At 36.8% G+C, this 6,607-nt stretch overlaps 1 long non-coding RNA gene across 1 annotated transcript in view; it reads left to right on the plus strand.

Moving 5' to 3' along the window:
- The window catches only part of LOC106514235 (uncharacterized), a 10,774-nt gene extending 7,065 nt beyond the window's left edge, over positions 1 to 3,709 (plus strand). The window contains exon 4 of the long non-coding RNA XR_001309872.1: positions 3,333 to 3,709. This is a non-coding gene — a long non-coding RNA (uncharacterized LOC106514235). The remainder of the gene's footprint in view (positions 1 to 3,332) is intronic.
- The last annotated feature ends 2,898 nt before the right edge of the window (positions 3,710 to 6,607 follow it).

Below are 6,607 nucleotides of genomic sequence, written 5' to 3' on the forward strand. Positions count from 1 at the left end.
CACCAGCAGTCCACTCCCCGGAACCCAGCAGCCACCCCGGCCAGGGGGCCACCCACAGGAACCAAGAGCCTGTTTCCCCTCCACCACTACTCTAACCCAAAACCCTAACTGTCTATATGCAAACCTTGGGGGGTGGGCACAGGCACAGGAGGCGAGAGTGGTGCCATCCGGCCACCTATAGCCATGAGTGCCCACCATAAGTTCCTATCTATGAATGTCATGAAAATGTTATGAGTGAATGTCTAAGATGTACAATAAAATTTGGGGCCCAGGTGGTTATGGCAAATACAAGTGTAATATTGTTGCTCTTATAACACAACTGTGCCCCAAAAAAACCCTACATGGGTGAAGTTGAAAGTGAAGAGGATGGAGGTGTGCGGTGAGGGATGGGGAGAAGTAAGCTCTCCCGTTCCCCGAAACCCACCCAGGAAGAGCAGCCCAAATACCTCTCCCTCCAGGCAAACCACCAAGCCCACGGAACCCCAGACCATGGACTAGCTTCAGACTGAACAAACTCATCATTAACCTTGTAGTTTCCTGCGTGGTTCTCACAAGTTTAGTGCTGAGAGCGGGAACAAACCCAGAACAACAAAGCAGAGAGATAGATGGTTGTAGCAAAATCAAAGACATTCATGCCAAAAAATAAAGACATTGTGTAAATATTTATAAAATGAGACAGCAAATTTATAAATAAATAAACTTAATAAATAAATGTGCTTTAATTCCCTTTTCTGTTTTCATTTAGGCTCTATTATAAGAATGTCCACCGCATTTCAGTGTCAACAAAGTTATATGTAACAGATTCGGATCACCTAATTGAATTTTTAAGTGTTTCACAAGTGGTTATTTTAAATTTATTGTACACCTGTCTTAAAATGTGAGGGATACTGGAGGCAGTTTGGGATGTGGCTCACAGTGGGCACTTTAAAATTTCCTTTATTTTCAAATCTAACACTTGACAGATCAGAAAGATGAGCATGAAAGACCTTTCAATATATTGTTATAAATTATATTTACAATAGTAACTGAAAAACAGACAGAATTTTTTGTTAATATTTAACATTTTTATTTTAACTTCTTAAGCCCCAAGGGGTTTTCTTGATGTTTTTGCTCAAAATACCATGCCAAAATGTAAATGAGTGTAGCTCAGAATTTACAAACTCTACTTAAAAATCTAAGTATATAAAAAAACAGGCTAACTTTTGGGAGATTGCATCAGAAATGTAAGTATTAAAACAGCTGCTGTGGTTTTAGAGATATTAAGGATGGAACATAAATTTAGTTTTTTTTTTCACTCTCACCCGAATAATTTTTGTATTAGATAGTATATAACCCATTTAAAACCATAATGAATCAGGCCAAAAACTCTTAGAAACCATAAATCCACTTGTGGATGTTACCTGTGCAAAGATTTATGCAGCTAAAACGAACTGGAGCAAAGTTACAGAGGTTTTAGTAAAGAATTAATTTTGATTTTTGTCATTCTGCACAGGACAGACCATGTTGGTACCATTAATAAATGTTAAGAAATCTGAAGTTTTTAATTGCAAAAGTTATTTATTTTTTCTTACCTGCCTGAAAAGACTTGTTACTGAATGTTTGTTATTTTGAAAAGTTATCTAAACATTTAATTGTCACCATATATATTATATAAAAATAATGATAAATTACATTTAACTTCATTGGACCATATTCACTCAAAACAAGTAAAAAAAACTTTCAACACACTTTATAACCCAGGTATCTATTTTGACTTGCTTTATAAAAATAATGTCAAAAAATTTCCTTTGCAGATTTGCTTGTATGTATTTACAGATTTGCAATGAAGACATTTTGTATAGTTTGTTTACTTTCTGATTCAACTGCTTAACGTTTGAACTGTGTTTGGTGGATGTAAAAATACTTTATGAGATTTTAGCCAAGATTCCTATGTTTATTATGATACCAAACATGTCCAGGTTCAACTGACAAATGTTAAGTTAGAAGAAGTTAAAATAAACAGAAGAAAACCATCCAACTTTCTGAGGCCCCCCTAGCGCCCCCTGGCGGCCCCCACTTTGGGAACCCCTGGCCTAGAAAATATGCTTTGTTTGGGGAGGAGGTGTGAATGCATAATCAAACTCTAAGGGGGACCAAAAAAAAAAAAAAAAAAAAAAAAAGCAAACTCTTGTCTGCTTACAAATGTAGATCTCGGTTCAGTTGAAGTGACTTCTGGCACAGTTTGAATGCATGTGGACAAGAGACTGCTCCAAAAGCAGGCAGCAGACTGCAAAGGTTTTCATGTTGTTTCCTTCAGTGGTTCTTGGTGCCGCACCACCACGGGTGAAGAGGTAAACATGTTGCGCAAAGGGTTTGGTTCGTTTGACAATGAAACAAAAATGTAAACAAATGTTGCAATTTTGGTCCCTACTTGAACTGAATCTACTGGACTGTCAGGTGTGAAAACACCTTTAGTATTCTTTGCAGGCGTTCTGTTTGAAAACAGAAAGCTTGCTAAGATCACTGGTAGTAATCCTCTGATCCGTATAACAGGGTAGATAGTACACAGCTTTGGTACAGCTTCAGCTTGGTTATTATGCTGTACTTCTGGAATCTTCAAACCTTGCTAAACATTATTCAGTTTTAACATCATTGCCTGATCCTCTATTATATCCGACAGTGCTGCCTTATAGGTAAATTCTTAAGTCATTGGTAAACCTTCTCTGTTCACCTGTACTGGAGAGGGTTTTGGGATGTTCAGTGCTGTGTTCTTCAAGCTGATCTATCTGCTGAGCCTATGTGTTAAGACAAAACTTGTTGTGTGATCTGGGAGAGTGACCACTGGCCTATAGATGAATGTAAACTGCAGAGTCCTGGCCTGATTAAGTTGTCCAGAGGACCTACATAATTTTTTTTCACTTTGAGAACACATCAAATGGACTTACATTATCAGTTTTGATTAAGAAAAACAAATTTGAATCAAACTGTGGTCTCAAAAATCTGAATCAAATTGAATTGTGAGATAGTAAAATATTCCCACTCCTACTGACCAGTTTGTTCATATTATTATAGTTTTAACCTTCCCATATGACTGTAAATAGTGGGAAAAGTATATTGGCTGCAAGGTCTGGATCTGCCTTGAATAATTCAGCATTGAGGTTGTCCTCTCTGGGGTCCTTTCTAGTTTTAAGGAACTTGATAGCTGTAATGATTTCTTTCTTCTCTGGTGGTGCAGTGTTAACACTTTATAGTCACTTTATAGTTATAGTCACAATTGATGTGAAAATGATGTGAAGGAATACACACAATCTGGTCCTGTGTGCATGTTGCTGTTTTTGTGATATGTTCTGCAGGAGCGCCAGATTGACACAGAGGAAAATACCCTGGTCAGGTTTGGGAGTGCAGCAGCCAAGGACGACTAGAGGATGCAAAGTTTACAATCCAGAGCAGGACGATGACACAACATCATCAAATAAATGATTCCGTTTTTTTGCCCAACATCATCTGGATCAGAGAATTCAGAGACACACAACTGACAAGATGATTGCATTAAAGTCATTGTAAAATGTGTCTCCTTACTACTGAATGAACATAAGCCAGATTTTCTTGTTTCTAAGTATGCAAGACGTTAAGGATTTACAAGGTACTAGTTTCTTGTTGAGTGTTTAATAAAGTGTTTGACAGTTTTAATGTTTTTAGATATTACATATGTGATTAAAATATTTGAGTTAAAAAAGGCCATACTTGGTTATCTTTTTATTCAAGGATATTTAAAAAAAACTTAGTGTTTCATTGTTTTTAGTTGACAAAGATACCATTGCATTAGCTTTATTACTTTTGATGTTCTTTTAACCCTTGTTCATTCATTGTGCAGTGACAGTGTTATGGAAGAAACAAATAAGTTAGTGGCCATTCGTAATTTTCTTTGTTTTATTACATTTAGTTGCTTAAAAGAAAATGCTGAACGACATGAACACTTTTAGTGTTCCAAACATCGGAGGGCAGTTGATGATAGGGCTTCTTAGATGTTTTATTATCTTTTTTAATGTAGTGTAGTATACGTAGTATTGTCATGATGAGGGGAGGTTTTGGACCCAGATGCAGATGGACACAAGGAGAGAACACTGAGGGACATGTTGGACCACAAGTGTGACCTAGACATCAGCTAAGAAGATAAACAATGCAGAACTAAGGAACTAACAGAAAGACACACTAGCAAACTTAAATTACACGCATCTGTCATGGAGACAAACAGGAACAGGTGTGGGAGGAGCTGTGGGGGGAAAAACACATAGGAACTTATCAACACTGACACATAAGGAAGTACAAACACAAGTAAAATGCAACTAACCCGGTTATCTTTAACAGTAGTAAGATAAACTTTGGGGTTAGATTAGGTTTGGTTGTAGCTGAAAATCATCCCCATCACTGAGTGTGTATATATGTCTGTGTGTATATACTGACAATATTTATGAATGTAGGCATGTATGTATATCTTTATATATGTATGGGTGTGTGTATATATTTATATATGCCCTCCATGTATTTATCCATTTATTTTTCAGGTGAGCGGACAGATGTTGGGTGTGTGGTCCTGTGTTTTGTTGGTGTATATTTAATATACTTCTAATCGCTAATTTCAATCTTTCTATCTTTCTAATCACTTCTCTTTCTGTTTTTCTCTCTGTCTCTATTTTCTCTTCACTTAAAAAAGTCACTGATGATGAAGAAATAAATAAACTAAATAAACTAATATTTGGTTTCGTTTTCTACTGAAGTGACACAGAAAAAAAGAAAAAAAAATCATCCCCATCACACACTCTGAGTTCTAACAGATCATGCAGGATTGTTTTTTAACATTTTGTTTTTGAAGGCAAATGATATGCATTACTTCAAGGCATGATATTTTAATGAAATAAAGTTTCAGATAGTAATCCTTTACTATTTCTTAAAATGTTAAAGAGCATATCTGTGCTCCATCTCAACTTTCCCGTTTTACTTTATTGCTGTTATTATTGCAGTTACTGGTTGATCATTTGACATACAAATTGCACTTTCATTTTGGTGACATGGATTTAAAGAAATAATCTAGGTTTTTTTTTAAGAAATCCTAAATTTCTTCATTTTAGAATATCAGTTTAAATGAAATCAGTTTAGCTGCACATTTATTACACCATTGTAAAATTTGGTTTTGCTCTGAAATCAACGTATGAGACATATCATTAAATTAACAAGTGTCATAGCATTAACAAACTCCAGATTTGAATGACACATAAGCTAATACATCCAGACCTAACTAACCATTAACATACTGACCAGACAGACATAATATATGCAAATAAATCTATTACAATCCACACGCTAGTTCAGTGCCAAAATGAAGTGCTTGCATGGGGCACTTTAGATGTGTTTTCAAATGAGATCTTTATAGCAATTTATCAGAGAAATAATGGTCACTTGAAAAATCTAATTACTTTTACATTATGCTGCAATCTCTAATAGTCCTATAATGCAAAGATGGCCTGGACCGAAATGAGTACCCATTCAAACTAAGGAGATAGATTCCCTCCAATATTTATTCAAATAATGGAAAGGGTTTTAATAATTGATTATTTGAACACATAATGTGCAGACAGTCTTTGTAGGCATTCAAAAGCCTCACGTAATCAGAATGACTGGCAAAAGGAAGTGGTAGTGAAGCAATCAGTTGATGCTGAATTAAAGATGACTAAAGTAGCTGACTGACTCTTGATTGTCTTGTTTTTTTGTGCTAAAGAGTTACATTAATTATAATATTTAAGCCTGCGTGATTGCTTCTTGGTGGGAAAGTACCGGACTTGCAAGGTTTGGTTTTATTGTAGCTACTAATTTGGATGCAGCAGCCTCATTTTCACATCTCTGAGGGTTCTTCTGTAATCGCAGTTTGAGTTAGTCAATCTTGTGATGTTCTGCTTATTTTTGATGCTTCCAGAGGTGATGAAACCAAGATTAAACCGTCAGTATGTGCCTGCTGTGATCGTTTTTTTCCAGGAGAGGGTACTGTTTCATTTAATCTCACTCCATCCTTTGTACTTCTGCAACAGAGAAACAAACCGAGGCATTAGAGACACATTCGGTAGAGGGAATGTGGCTAAAGGTTGGACTTGGAGCCAGGTGTCTTTCACAGCTCGTAAAGCCTTAGTGCATCATGAAATTGTCAGGAAACACAGACATACGGGATGCACTCAACTTCGTCTCTCAGCAAAGTAGAACTTTATTCACCTGTAATTAATCACCAGTGAGACATGTATAGATGGTAAGGTCACTGTACGCCCTCTGTAGTGCCTCTCTCTGCAATAGAACACCCCATCAAGTAGCACTGCACTGCTGCAGTTAAAGTTAAGATCAATGATGCGAGCAGTAGGATCATACATCACACTGCTGTCTCAGAGTTGTTTCACACTGCTGAACTAAACTGCACCAGCACAAATTACACCCACAGTTGTATTTCTCACTCTCGGTGTTTAAGCGGTGGGGATGTTTGACAGTTGCGAATCACGCAGACAGTGAAACCTTATGGTGCCCATCAACTATGTGTGTGTGTGTGTGTGTGTGTGTGTGGATGTGTGTGTGTGTGTGTGTGTGTGTG

Source organism: Austrofundulus limnaeus, unplaced genomic scaffold (assembly GCF_001266775.1).
Source record: "Austrofundulus limnaeus strain Quisiro unplaced genomic scaffold, Austrofundulus_limnaeus-1.0 Scaffold18, whole genome shotgun sequence".
Classification (NCBI taxonomy): domain Eukaryota; kingdom Metazoa; phylum Chordata; class Actinopteri; order Cyprinodontiformes; family Rivulidae; genus Austrofundulus; species Austrofundulus limnaeus.